General features: G+C 43.2%; 1 protein-coding gene across 23 annotated transcripts in view; it reads left to right on the top strand.

Moving 5' to 3' along the window:
- Positions 1 to 15,540, top strand: part of MICAL3 (microtubule associated monooxygenase, calponin and LIM domain containing 3) — a 291,510-nt gene that overhangs the window by 19,996 nt on the left and 255,974 nt on the right. For 16 of the 23 annotated variants that reach the window (XR_008307932.1, XM_053252877.1, XM_053252875.1 and 13 more), the window contains exon 2: positions 6,763 to 7,125. The gene's annotated coding sequence lies outside the window, so the exon portion shown is untranslated. Of the gene's footprint in view, positions 1 to 4,335; positions 4,366 to 6,762; positions 7,126 to 14,008; positions 14,307 to 15,540 lie in introns of those variants that run through there. The other 7 variants (XM_053252862.1, XM_053252861.1, XM_053252857.1 and 4 more) reach the window with 2 other exon arrangements.

Genomic DNA, 15,540 nt, shown 5'->3' with positions numbered 1-15,540 from the left:
CCTTTTCTTCTAGCTGCTCCTTTGCTTCAGAAGAACAAACCTGTATGTATACAAAGCAGCGTGCTTGCCCTGCGCTGGCACAGATCCAGCCACTTCACTGATACGGCCATTCCTTCCGCCATCACAACCTTTTGCTCAAGAAATTGTGCTGATGAGGCGGCTGATGAGAACACGGCCGGCCATTAGCTGCTGTCACTTTTATGCCCTCTTTTGTGAGTGATGGAGCCGATGAGGCCTTCTGATCTCATTAACCACCCCCGCAAGGTCCTCGGGCCTGCTAAGGAGACGCTGCTGGCAAAGAGAACATCCACAGCAAGCTGCAGGTGGATTGGAGCCACAGGTCTTGAGAGCTCTGGACATTTCTCCAGGCCAAAAGAAGAATTTAGGGGGCATTCGACACATTGCACAGGTTTGCCACTGTGTGTACATTTACCCTGCAACCAATCCTGGCCCTCTGCTGAGAGTAGCTGTATAAGATCCAGTGTTTTCAAACACCTGTTTGTCACATTCACATGTTACTTTAGTGGATATACACTTTAAAAAGTCCGAAGTATCCATCTAACAAGTGATGTGTGAATATGATAATCAGATGTTTGAAAATGCGTGTATCATATAGGAACAGCTTTAGCTTTGTCTTCTTCCTCTTCAGTTTCAGCAGTTGCCACACAGCATCTCTCTTTTACTTAAGAGCGCTTTATTTTTTAACACTTACCTGTTTTTATTTTTAGTTCATTGTGATGCTCAATGTTACATTTTGCATACCTGTGTATTAATTAACACCAGGAAACATGCCATGGTTTTTCTGGTAGCTGCCATATCTAATATTTATTGTATCATTTCCAATGCTTATGGCATACCTTTCCATCCCATTATTGGGATGTCCAAGGCGGCTAACAGCACAATGTGAAAACAATAATATCATTTTAACAAAGAAAATATACCAGTCAAAAGAGCAGATAAAACAGATTTATAAAAGGAGAAGGAAGGAAGGAAGGAAGGAAGGAAGGAAGGAAGGAAGGAAGGAAGGTCATCATGTAGGGCAGCGGTTCTCATAGTTGGGTCCCCAGATGCTGTTGGACTACACCTCCCATCATCTCCATCCATATGACCACTGAGGTTGGGAACGATGGGTTTGGAACTCACAAGAACATAAGAACAGCCCTGCTGGATCAGGGCCAGAGCCCATCTAGTCCAGCATCCTGTTTCACACAGTGGCCCACCAGATGCTGCTGGAAGCCACAGGCAGGAGTTGAGGGCGTGCCCTCTCTCCCTCTGCTATTCCCCTGCAACTGGTACTCAGAGGCATCCTGCCTTTGAGGCTGGCCTTTAGCCCTCCAACGAGTAGCCGATGATAGACCTCTCCTCCATAAAGTTATCCAAACCCCTCTTAAAGCCATCCAGGTTGTTGGCTGTCACCACATCTTTTGGCAGAGAATTCCACAAGTTGATTATGTGTTGTGTGAAAAAGTACTTCCATTCGTTGGACCTAGATTTCCTGGCAATCAATTTCATGGGATGATCCTTGGTTCTAGTGTTATGTGAGAGGGACAAGAATTTCTCTCTATCCACGTTCTCCGCACCATGGAACTCCCTCCTGGGACAGGGAGTTCGAAAGCCAGGGGGCCACAACAGGCAACACTCTCTTCCACATACTTGCCAACTGTACCTCTGGCAGCACTGAGACATGGAGCAGGGCCTTCCTGATGACACTGAGCAGGCAAGCAGGATTGTGTGTGAGGAGGATATGACAGTCCTTCACGTATCTAGGACCCAAGCTGTTTAGGGGTCTAAAGGTAATAGCCAGCACTTTGTTTGGATAGTGGTATTCAGTTTGGATAGTGGTATTCAGAGCATTTGCATAGTGTTTCCATTACTTTGCAGTAATTTACCAATTAAATTATGCATCAGGTGATAACTGAATCTAGAGTAGCAGAAGCAGATTATTGAAGAACCTCAGAATTGCCTTTGCTCGACCATGCCAATGGGGCTTCTAGACCAAGAGTACTTAACCTGGGGATCCATGACCTGGGGGTCAAGGTAATTCATGGAAAATCTTTGCTGCACTGAATTTAATTTGCTTAAATTCTGGTGAGCCAGAATAAAGTTCTTAGAATAACTACCTTGAGTACTTCCGCCTCTCTAATTTTTGCTGAAGCCTTATGAAAATATATTATATAATGGGTTGGGTAATACTTGAGGATCTGGGACATCCAAAGGTTAAGAACCACTGTTCTAGACTAGACCAGGATCCTGTTGCCAACACTGACCATGCTTGGGAAAGTCATGTGCAAGTCATGTTCATGGAGATGGCCATGTAGTGTGTTTACTTCATCAGCTGCCACTTGATGAGTCATTAATTTCACCCTGTGCCTCTGTGTGGAACAGTGAATAGAGTCTTGGACTGGGGACCAGGAAGACTTAGATTCAACTCCCTATCATATCCTGGTCTCCTATATGGTGAGAAAGAGGCAGTCTGCAGGACCCCAGAGACTCTCTGGGGATGTGCACGGAACCACGCCGGGCGGTCTGGAAGCGGTGGGCTTGGCACTTTAAGGGCAGGGGGAGGGTGCACTTACCCCTCCTGCCACATTCCCCCACTGGCGTCGTTCATTTCCAAAAACCTTTGGGGCAGAAGCATACCTCCCTGCTGCCTCATTGCCCTCATCAGCCGGAAGTGGCTGGAAGTACTGGGCGCTCATGTGCCTGTTGTGTGTGTGCGCGCACCCGTCTTCCATGCACACGCGGGCACACAACGGGTGCATGCGCGCCCGGTACTTCCAGCCACTTCCGGCCGATAAGAGCAACAGGGCAGCAGGGAGGTATGCTGCCACCCCAAAGGTTTTTGGAAATAAACGACACCAGTGGGGGAAGTGCACCCTCCCCCTGCCCTTACAGTGCCAGGCCCGGGGCCTTTGAACTTCGAACCAGCCCCAAACTAGTTTGGAGGCTTCTAAAATGACCTCTGAACTGGTTCGTGCACATCCCTACCAGAGAGCTCTGTGGGAACAAGTTAATCTGATAGAGTCCAGCTCCCACTGAGCCCTTTTTATGAGCTTTTATCATAGTGAAAGCCTAGGTCCATGCTATATCTCCATGCCTTCAGCGTGCACACTCCCCTTTCCCATTATCTATTCCGACTTTAGATAAAATAAACCAAGATTAGTTGTGACATCTGAGCTGACCAATCTTGGTTTATTCTAACTGGTTTACTTGGAACCAAGGTTTGAAATAAGTTACAAATCATGGTTTATTTCGGGTAAGTAGGTTAGAATAAAGTGAGACTGATTGGTTTGGGTATCATGACCAAGTGTGGTTTATTTTACCTTAAATCAGAAGTAAATGCTTGTGTGGGTATGGAATAAGGGAACACACAAGGCTCAGGGACATTGTGCAGAGCCAGGCTTTAATCAACATGATATCTGAACCAGGCCTTATGTCTCTTGACCCTGTCTGTCTCCCTCAGGCTCCACTCCTCTACAGCAGAGTGTAGATCCCTAAAAGGGCAGCCCCCAGGGCTGGAGTCAAGCACTCCACCTTCCACAACCATCTCTTGCCTGATCCATTCCTCTCTTCGGGTCAGTGAGTGGACACTAAAGGGTGAGAGGTTTCCGGTACATCTGAGTTTGACCACTTGGCTCAGGAGAGGTCATCTCTGGGGGTCCGTGTTTGGGTCCCCAGGGCCAGTTAATCCTTACTGCACCTCAGCAGTGTTCCCAGATGTTGCTGACTACAACTCCCAGAATCCCCAAGCAAAAGCCACTGCAGCTGGGGATTCTGGGAGTTGTAGTCAACAACATCTGAGGATCCCTGTTAGAGGGAACACTGCTCAGCAGTTGGTGTTGGTCATGGGGATTCACCTGGCTGCTCCCCCTCGAGATCTGAGTGATTGCTGTCACTTGAGGTTGGGGCCATAACATCCCCTTCAAATATGAAATGTGACCACTGGGTGCCTTGAGCAAGCCATTCTCTCCTGTCTCTCCATCTAACCTGTTGTGTCATTCTTTATTTATATAGTACCATCTGTGTGCATGGGGCTTTACACAGAATAAGAGGTCAGGTCCCTGTCCAGGAGGACTCACAATCTCAAAACAGGCACGGGAGAGGCAACAGAGGAAGGGGAGGGAAGTTGGAGCAGGGATAAACTAGGGAAGAATAGACAATTGTTTAATATTCTTGACTTTAGGCTTAATTACAACGATGGATATCCTGACTAAATTTACTTGCAGAGGTCCCATTGAAATTAAAAGGAGAAGGGTAGCAGAAGGATGAGTGACAGCTGGAGGATGAGAGGAGATGTTTAGCAGAGTAAAATGAGTGACAGTTGGGAGTGACAGTTGAAGAACGAAGGTTGACTGCAAGAGGCTGGTGAGGAAGAAAGCTCATAGAAGAGCAATGCTGGTTATAGTTTATGGATTAGAAACATATAGGAACATAGGAAGCTGCCATATACCGAGTCAGACCATTGGTCCATCTCGCTCAGTATTGTTTACCCAGACTGGCAACGGCTTCTCCTAGGTTGCAAGCAGGAATCTCTCTCAGCCCTATCTTGGAGATGCTGCCAGGGAGGGAACTTGGAGCCTAGATGCTCTTCCCAGAGCGGCTCCATCCCCTGAGGGGAATATCTTCCAGTGCTCACACTTCTGGTCTCCCATTCATGTGCAACCAGGGCAGACCCTGCTTAGCTAAGGGGACAAGTCATGCTTGTTACCACAAGACCAGCTCTCCTCCCTTACATCCTCCCATATATGAATACGATGGATATTTATATACTGCTTTTCAACAAAAGTTCACAAAGAGGTTTATATAGATATACATACATAAATAAAATGACTCCCTGTCCCCAAAAGGCTCACAATCTAAAAAAGAAACATAAGCTAGACACCAGCAACAGCCACTGGAGGGATGTTGTGCTGGGGATGGATATAGCCTGTTGCCCTCCTGCTGCTAAAGAAAGAGAATCACCACACTTTAAAAAGGTGCCTCTTTGCTCTGTTAGCAGCAGATGCTAAATAAAAATGACTTTATTTACTTAACTGACAGTCATGTAACTTAAATAAATTGTTTAATCTTTTAAAACAATGATGTGTTTGGTCTGGGTATATTTTGAGTATAAGAAGTCCCGTCCCACATTCTTGCCCTGCTCAGGCAGATAGATTTCATTAAAGTCCTGTTGGGGTCTCTAATGATAATTAGGTAGTGGCAGTTATTGCTTCTGGGGCACATCTTTATTTACTTATTTATGTCTATGTGAGCATGTTCATTGTGTGGACAGTGTGCACAGAGGTGCATCTAGGTAATTTTGGAGCCTGGACCTAAAGGCCTTTGGAGCTCTCTCCCCCCCACCCCCATGCAAGTTAAGCATCATCTACATACACACACACAACACACACACACACACCGTGATACACACAATATTTAACATGTGGGTTCTTGAGGGCACAAAGAGCAACTGAACTCACAAGAATGTAAAAATATAAAATAGGTATATTGATGCAAATATGCCTTAGCAGAAACATTTCAAAATGCAACTTAACATATTCTCATCTCACATATTTCTTTCCACACTCCCTGTCCCCGCTCTGTCTCTAAAGCACCTGGCACAGGTCACAATCACACTTGGCTGCCCAGTGCAATGTAGGCCAGCAGTGCGGTGTGGCAACTACACCCCCCAGGAAAGACTAAGGAGGATTTGAGGGGCCACAAGGGGTGTGGAGGCCCTGGACTTTGGCCCTGAAGTCGAGGGATAAGAGCGCCTCTGATACATATTGCAAGTACACCAGTCTTCTTTATATATAGATGTACCCGTTGCTAATCCCATGTGGGGCAGTTCTCGCGAGAGTTTACGAGCAACTGCTGATAGCAACGAGGACGGGCTAGAGAAAGAATATGGCAGCAGTGGCAGCGGCCGATGGGGGTGGCCGTCAGGGGTGGGCGGCTGGTGCAAAAGAAGAAGATGGGGCGGGTGGGAGGGTGGTGGGCAGGGAAGAAGAATAAGGTGGCTGTGGGCGGGCAGGGGGTGAAGGTGGCGGCGGGCAGGGGTGGGCAGGGAAGGAAGAAGATGGCAAGCAGAGGGCAGGTGGAGAAGGAGACGGGCGAGGGGACGAATGTGGCAGGGTGGGCAGGTAAAAAAGCGGTGCCGGGGGTAGGGTGGGGGGGAAGTGGCGACAGCAAACTAGGGGCGCAGTTTCTACATGCCAGATCAGCTGGTATATGTTAAAACACTTTAGAACATGCTCAGGTTCTCATCTTGTATATGCAATTATGTCCCTCTAATAAAATCTGTGTGAGGGAGGGTATGGATATGATTGCTGTGGTGCAGCCTGATGCTCTCCAATGTTTACTCAGAAGTAAATCTCACTGATTTCTATGGCTTACTAACAGGTATGTACACATAGGATCGCAGCCTTATGCTATTAGTGTGTTAAAATTCTGTTATCCTGCTCTGAGAGGAATCCTACCCCCGCTTCCTCCATAAATTCTTATATTTCTGTCCTCATATATCTACAATATTTTCACAAACAAACTGGTGAATTCACTAAGGATTCAGCCTGGCTTTCTGTAGCATTTGAAAGGGGATTACAATGGGTATTCCGGAGCTTCAGAAATAGGGCAAGGGGGGCATTAAAAACAAATAAACCTAGTTGTTTTGTAGAAATGCATCCAAAAGAGCATATGTGCGAATGGAAAGTCTCTAGTGGCTGCCAAAGAAAGCTCTGCACACCATTTCTGTGCTACCTTTGCGTCTGCATTACTCTACCACAGGGGACCACATCTTGGTTGCCATGACAACAGTGACGAACAGCAGCCTGCTGCATCATCACGCCATCTCCACAAGACTCTGATGAGATGCTATGGGAGAGCTGACTGAAAGAGATGCGCACCCCAAATAGCCTTCTCACCTCATTTTCAGCATCCACAAATTGAGGTGAGAGAAGAAAATGAGACTGGCAGGTTTTCCACAAGGGAGCCTGAGCAGGGATGGAGCTTAAGAAGAAAAGCAAATGATAAGGGAATTTATGACTTTGGAGATTAACCACGGAAGAGGCTGTTGAAAACTGTGACTCCTTGACTTCTCAGCGAGGACTTTAGCCCATGAGAAGACAAAATAAATATTGTCGTCATTCTGTGAGTATCTATCCTCAAGTCTGTTCTGAAGGTGACATAGGTTTAATTGCCTTGCTCTAGCTGACCTTTTGGTGTCTTTAGGAGAAAAATAATTGGAAATAATTTATTTTGTTAGCAACATATTTGCAGATCTGTTGCATGGGATGGATCAGGACATACAAGCAGAGCTGCCAGCTAACCAAAGCCAGAGGCTTTGCTTCGAGGCTGGTTGCTTGAGAATTTTCACCCATATTTGTTATTATGAATACAGGACCATGAACCTTCATTGTGCTTTAAAGGGTTTAATAAAAATAAGTTCGGTGTCTGCCCTGAGGAGCATACAATCCATAATTCAGTGGCTTAGGAAACAGCATATGAAGGGGAGGGAGTTCTTCAGGGACATCCACTGGCACATAAATATATAGTTGTGCATGATGCTACCAGTGTGCACAGTGCTTCATGTAATAACTTTTTAAAAAGACAAGTCCCTGTCCTGAGAAGCATGCACTCAGCACAGAGGAAGGAAAACAGAAACAAGGATAAGCGGAGAAGATCCTATCAAAATTACACTTTTGTGCATTCCAGTCCTATGCATGTTTACTCTGAAGAAAGTCTCACTTAGTTCAATTGAACTTACTCTCAAGTAACTGTGCAAAGGATGGTAACCTCAGGCTTAGTTTAATGTAGGGGGTGATAAGGGCTAAGTACTATATGTCTCCATCCCTGACTGAGAACACTGCTGTGGTCTGTTTTAAAACAGAGTAGTGGTAGTCCTAGTGTTATTTTTTAAAGTATTTTTATTTTTATTTTACATTTCTATCCCGCTCTTCCTCCAGGGCACCCAGAGTGGTGTCCATGGTTATGTTTCTCCTCACAACAACCCTGTGAGGTAGGTTAGGCTGAGAGAAATGTGACTGATCCAGAGTCACCCAGTGAGTTTCATGGCTGAATGAGGATTTGAATCTGGGTGTCCCTGATCCTAGTCCAACATGCTACACCACACTGCCTTTCCAAGGCTGGTGTTAGGATATGCATTGCTTGCCAGTGCATGCTGCAGAGTCCAGTGATCAAAGCATAAAGAGTACTGGCATTAATTCACACTTCCATCCTTAGTGGTAAACATTGTGTTTGTTCTCCTTTGAGATCAAAGAGCTTACACAACAGAACAGAAAAGCAGCTAACTGGGGCTGAAGCGCAAAGGGTTGCCGTTGGCTGGTTCATCGTAGCATGATAAGGTTACTGTGAACTTACAGAATGACCCATTGACTTCGCTCTGCAAACATAGTGATTTGGGAGATGATTCATGCTAGTTATTCCAGGGAGTAGCACACACAGTTCTCACCTATGTCTATACAGAGAGGTGTGGATTTGTACATGGGCTAAGCACTGCAGAGGGATGATAGGCCTGCTAGAGATGCTTAGGCTATGGAATGGTTTTATCTGTGTAAAACATTTACTTTGGTTGGGAGCCCATATAAAATTATGGCTAAGAGGATATGGAGAAATAGGATGTCCCTGTTCCAAATTTCACCTCTGCCACAAACTTATCAGTGACCCTAGTTAAGAGCCACCATCTTAGACTCAGCTCTCTCACCCCAAATCTGCAATATGGGTTGATCATTCTGACCTACTTTACAGTGTTGTTGTGAGGATTACTGGGCTAATGAGTGGATTTGCAATTATATAGTACTTTCAAGTGTTCAAGGTGCTTCCCATACATTGCATGGGTTCAGATGACATGCAAAAAAGCCAAACTGCCGGGGCAAGCCCAGCTTGGGGGCAAGCATAACTTCCATTGTTGGGGATATGCTGATGTTGGTCGTGTCGTCTGAGCCTGCCAATATCAGCAGATGCTATCCCTCTTGTGGTTCTGGCCCTGATATATGTAACCAGTGTCAAATCTTGGTTCCAGATGTTGGGTCTGGAACTGCAAGTAGGACAGAATATGCCAACATTGGTGGGTTCAGACAACACAACCAACGTTGGCATATCCTTGACACCGACAATCAGGCTCACTACTGAGCTCCAAGAACCAGAGGTTCAGCTTTTTGCCTAGCGTCTGAACTCACTCAGTGTATGGAAAGCACCTTGAACATCTGAAAGCACTGTATAATTGCAAAGGGTTAATACATATTACTATTTTTGCTCAATATTATATACATTCTCCTGTAGGTTTCTGAATCATCAGCCTGTAGCAAGCAACTAGAAAATGTAAACATATTTCCCATCATTCTCCCGAGTGTAAAATAAGCTTGGAAAACAATCAGGAAGAAAATAGATTAATCCAGGCATTCTCAAACTGGAATCCCCAGATGTTGTTGGCCTTTGGCCATTGTGCTTAGGGATGATGGGACTTGTAGTCCAAACACATCTGGGGTCCTCAGTTTGAGAACTCCTGGATTAACATGATAAAATTTCACTCAATAGTTTGATTCAATATAAAACAGTTTATTATATATTTTGGTTTTAAAAATTAACACGATATGGTAAAATTTCACGGGCTTCTTTATTAAGCTAATTTGTGAATGCCTCCATTGCAGAGATACGCTGTACTCTGAACTGGCATATACATGCAGTGAGAAAGCCCTTAACACATGGTGGGGGGGCTGCACATGTGGTAAGGATATTACCCCATCTGTAGCATCACCAAGGCTGACTATGGGCCAAGTAATACCTAGTCCATCCCCTTGATCCTGTTCCTGTTGCTCTGAGTGGCCATTACTCCCTATCATGTGACCACTTCGGGTTTCCAAAGAACTGGCACAGACTGTACCTCTTGCATTCCATGGACATTTGGCTCCACCCACCATTGTTTTCTGTACCCATGTACGTATGTATAAACTTCAATTACACACACACACACCCCAATAGAGGATAACACTTTGTTAGGTTAGATAACACTTTATGTAAAATAAATTGAACTGATAAATTGAACTCTAGTCCCCAAAAGCTTATGCCACTGTTAATCTGCTAGTCTTTAAAATGCCACAATCCTAAGTATATTATATTATTTATTTATTTATTTGATTTTTATACTGCCCTTCCAAAATGGCTCAGGGTAGTTTACAATTAAAACAAAACCATTAAAATCAGTTAACAATTAAAACAAATTATAAAACAGTGTAAAAAAAAACTAACAATTAAAACACCATTAAAACAGCAATTAAACAATCAGAACAACTTAAAAACCTTGAAGACCAGGTTACAACATTAAAACAAATTATAACTATTTAAAAACCCTGGAGTAAGTCCCATTGTGGGCCAAACTACACATTATACAGAATGTGTCATTAAGATACATATATTTATGCCAACTATTAGGATTTCCAACTTCTAAGCTGGTTAGTGTTGCTCTGCCTTTAACAACAGCTTGATGTGTGAATATTAGCAGTACAAATCTCCATGCTTTGAAAAGCTTTGTCTTTTGATTTCTGTAAGTCAAGGCAAGTCAGCCTTATATAGCAAGGCAGTTTTTTTCTGGTCAGTTGGCAATCCAACACACACACACACACACACAAACACACACACATATATATAGCATCAGCGTTAATGCTGCTTTACAAAGCACATAGCAAAAATCCCTGCTCCAAGGAATGTACAGTCCATATTTTCAAAAGTGCAGGAGATCACAAAGAGAAAGGAAGAAAAGGGAAGATAAAGAGTACACATAAATGCAGTTATAGGTGCTTAGACTTCCTTTCAGTTGGGGTCGATCTATGAGGTTCTATGTTCTGTAAAAGTGTGGCATTCTGAAACAGAGAAGCTCATAATATTTTCTGAGATCATGATGATGTATGTGTGTCTGAAGCTTTTAAACTGAGGAACCTCTAAGATTCCCTCTCACCTGGCTTGCTTGGAGAAGCGAAAACCAATTATTTTCTCTTCCTCTGTCTGAATTTGGCATTTGTTCTTTTCCTTAGTTGGACTACAGCAATTGTGGGCATCTGGAACTGTAATCTCATTAAGGCCATTAGGCTGTGGCTGTGCTCTGCTGTTGACAGGGAGTTTGGCTACAAAGAGGTTTTCGGTGGATGCTGGGTGGACTCAGAGGCTTTGAGGCTACAACAGCCGAAAACCTTACAGCATTTAGAACAGAGCTGATTTTGGATCAGCAAGGAAGGTAGGGGTTGGCTAGCTGGACAAAAGGGGAAATGTATGCATATAACTCCTGTCAATGCTAATGGGAATCACGAGACGAAATTCCCTAAGCACCGAAAGCCGAAGCCTCCCCCTCATTGTGCAAGCAGCATAAAGACGTTTCTGTGTGTGTATTGGCACGGGTGCAGGCCTAGCGTGAAAGAATAATAGAAATCAGAAGTGGACATGAATTATTGGTTAATCTTGCCCATCCCCACGGAAACCATTACAGAATGATTATCTGCTTTCTCTTCTGGCAAGTAGTGCTCAGTATTTAAACAAACACACACATGCACAAAGCCAAACTTTTTGCCACTTCTTTTTGATCCATGCAAGGGATGCTTTTGCAAGCCAGTTCTCAGAAAACCCAGCCACTTCTTCCAGCCATATTTTATTTCTTTGTTTAAAATATTTATATATCCCATCCCTCCAGTGCAATACTGCTCAGGTCAGCTCGTGACAACAAGACAAATAAAAACATGTAAAATAAATACAACTCAGAACTCGACCCAGTTTGTCACATTGGTACTTTGCCTTTCCTCCAAGGAATGATCTCCAAGGTCATCCAGTGAACTTCATGGCTGTGTGGGGATTTGAACTCAGGTCTCCCTAGTCAAAGTGCAACACACACATGCAGCTCTGAGGCAATATGCTATGCCACATTCCGACCCAGACTTCTTGACTGTTGCTTTAAAAATCCAGAAGTAAAGGAAGAGCACACCCAATAGCCATTGTGGCTGGGGGTGACGGAAGTTGTAGTTCAACAACATCTGGGAATATATATCCTGAAATATAAACCATTCTAAAGCTATGCACATGACTGGGAGGTGGGGAGAGCAAGCAGGGTGAAGGCTTAGCCAAACTTACCTTCTTCTCCACAGATGATCTTTCAACTGTGGTAGGAAGTGCAGACCACACTACCACATGACCTCACTCCCACTCTCCAGAGCCCAGGACAATGTGTCCAGGCCTCCACGTATCCCACAATGCACCACGTAGCAAGTGCAGTGCATTGGGGGATACCCCTGCGCGACGGGTGCTCTAGGTATCCATCTCTGTGTCCGCTTGGCCTAAGTGGTCACACAACCTCAGAACCGGGGTACCTTAGTAAAAGGATGGAGTAAAAAGCTGGGTCAGGCAAGCAGGTAGTGCCTAGGTCTGCACAGATTGGGGTGCTGCACACAAAGAGCCCAACGCAGGCTGGGCTGCCCTAGCCAGGGTCAAGCTGCTTGTGAGAACAGCCTATCTTCTGCCTTGTTCCTCTTCCATTCACCTTGCCCACCCTCTAGTATCAGCTGTAGCAAGCCATGCAGTAGTTTTATCCAATCCTGGAAGGTGGGAGGAGCTGGGCAAGGCAACTGGACTGGTGGAGGAATGGGGTAGGAAGCACAGTGGCTGCATTCTTACTCGCTACCTTGGCTTAAAGAGGAAGTCCAGGCATAATCTCCAGGTCATAATCTGGTAGTCTTGCCAGAAAGAAATCTCCATATTTGCCCTCATTACAGGCTAGCAAACCATCTTATTTTATATGGTTGCTACTTTATTTTTTACTTGATATTGACAGATGTGACTTTGAGCTGCCTAAGCACACATGCTGCTGATTCTAATTTTCCTGGCATGAAATTGCAATGGTGAGAAAAACTGCATCTGCTGAATCTCTGCCTACCATGCAGCTATTAATGGCACAGGTCTTCTGCAGGGAAATAAAGAGAGTCCATATACTGTATATGATTAGCTAAGTTATTCAAGTGCCCTAAGAAAAAACGATGGGGTGCCAAGAATGTTAATACAGTACAAAGCTGTAATGAATTCTCATTCCTGAAAGCCCACATAGATTAGAAAAAAGGAATAACACATCCTTTATAGAAAGCTGTGCTCCAACTCTTGCTACAGGGACAGGCTCTTTTTCTAATTCATATTCCTAATCAAACACTCTCTATTTTGTCTTTAGGAAGATACTGACAATGTTGCAGAGTAGTTACATATCTTCTATAAGTAATTGAACAATAAACCAACTTTAACTGAGAAACAAGAGTTTGATTTAAAAAATTTTTTTGCATAGACTAAGAAAAAAATAAACAGACTCTTATGCAGAGAAAGAGAGAACCTCTCAGTTTGAATTCAAGTCAGCAAGTGAAGAGCAGACAAACTGGCACTCCACCCCACCAAGCCAGTACATAGATACATTCAAATAGAGAAGCATGCCCCATACAAATAACTAAGACAATGTATATGGAAAAATCCTAACAGACAAATTAAAGTCTTTTCAAACGTTTATTAACATGCACACCTACTCACTAAAATTGTTCTGGTTTCAGCCTCATCTCCAAAGTCTCTAGAGGACAAATTTCTGAGTAGAGGGCCAGGTCTATCTTGACTTTACTATACATGCAGGTATATACACACAGAGACACCAAATGTCCATGTACAGTTTCCCTTACCATTCCTCCATCTTGTTATTACATATCCAGATAATAAATATTGCTGAATGAGTTTTCAGTTGTTGATATTGTATAATAGCAGGATTATTGTGGGATTTAAAATTCTGCTAAGTACTCTTAAACTGTAGAGAAAGGAAATGGTTGGGTTCTGTTTGCATTGTTCTAATTCCCAATACCATCTTATCAATTCCCACCAGACTAGAAGCTGTGTATTGGTTTCTTATTTTAAAAAGGGGTGGAGTCCACATGAAACACAGGTGAATTTCCCCTCTTGAGAGTGGATGCCTGTATGAACCAATTAAAAGGGCTAAGGAACAGGCTGCTTACTCTTTGGAAGTTTGGGTATGCTAGGGTTGATGAGTGAGGTAGCAAGAGTTAGTGTTATTTATTTATTTATTTGTTTATTTTAGTGTTATTTATTTATTTATTCATCCATTCATTCATGTGTGTTAGATTTAGAATTTTGTTCTTATCAGCCATCTTTCTACATCAGAATATAGACTGAAGAAAAGCTGAAGAACTATAGAAAGTGTGTGTGTGTTTCTCATGTGAACAACTATTTCCACCCTGAAGAATTTGTCTTAAAAGTACACTTTCATAATCACTTTTGGTTTTTTTAAAAAGGTAAATGATGTTGCTTTTTTAACAAGCAAACACAAATGCATATTTTTTAAGTTCTAAAGCAATATGGTTTTTTTCAGGGGTTGCTATTTTTATTGAACTTTGCCGGGTTTTTATTTTTTAAAAGCTTTAATATAGTTTATTATGTGTTTATTAATATTGTTAGCTGCCTTGGTGAGAAGCAGGATATACACACACATATATAATATATACTCTCTCTCTCTAGTTTAGACTGTCATTCAGTATGGAAGGATATTCTGGAACTTTGCTGAATGGTGTAGTGGTAGCCCTTTTAAAATAGTGACTCTGTATCTTTAACTGGTTCAAGTCAAAAGTCCTGCTTTAAACACATCTGCTCTTTTATGGCAAACCACGTGTTAGACACTGGAGTTTAAAGCTTGTTTCCCATGCACCAGTGTGTTTTCTGTATTCTTCACTATAGTGTTTTGTGCTTCATGCCTTCATCCCTTTCCATCTCCCTTGGTGGTGACATTGTAATTCTGGGTATGACTCATTTGATTTTATTGTTTTTATTGCTTGCACGCCATTATCTTGTGTGCTTTCAAAATAAGCATTCACCTCCACACAAACAAGGGGGTGGGTGAAAGCAAATGCATCTAGTCAAATTAGAAATAAGTCAAATTAGAAATAATTTTTCCTGGTCTTGGGATAAAAAGTGTTCTGTTATAAGATATGAGTTGGACTGAAGGTGGAGGAAAAGTGACCGACATAGGATTTTTATAGGAGTTCTCTCTCCATTGTAGCAGCTTTTAAGACTGACGCTGTAACGTGTGATGGCTTGGAGGTTGAGTGTGTGAGACTGGGAGTGGGAGTGAGAGAGAGAACTTATACTTAAGTGTGATGGGTGGAACTTAATATCTTCCGTATGTTTGAAGTCTGGCAAAGAACTCCATTTATTACGCTGAATCCTGATAATACGTATTGAAAAATTACAACTTAATTCATTACAGTTATTAAAATATGGGCAGATCTGAATAATCTGCAATGTGTTAAATTGATGGCTTATAAAATTGTGCATGGTGTGGAGAAAGTGGATAGAGATAAATTTTAGTCCCCTTCTCACAACACCAGAACCAGGGGTCATCCCATGAAATTGACTTCCAGGAAATTTAGGACTGACGAAAGGAAACACTCTTTTCACACAGTGCATAATTTAATCTATGGAATTATTTGCTATGGATTATGGTGATGGCCACTAGCTTGGATGGTTTTAAGT

The sequence above is a fragment of the Hemicordylus capensis genome, chromosome 5 (assembly GCF_027244095.1).
Source record: "Hemicordylus capensis ecotype Gifberg chromosome 5, rHemCap1.1.pri, whole genome shotgun sequence".
Lineage (NCBI taxonomy): Eukaryota > Metazoa > Chordata > Lepidosauria > Squamata > Cordylidae > Hemicordylus > Hemicordylus capensis.
The sequence above is the reverse complement of the archived record's forward strand: the minus strand, read 5'-3'. Positions and strand labels throughout refer to the sequence as shown.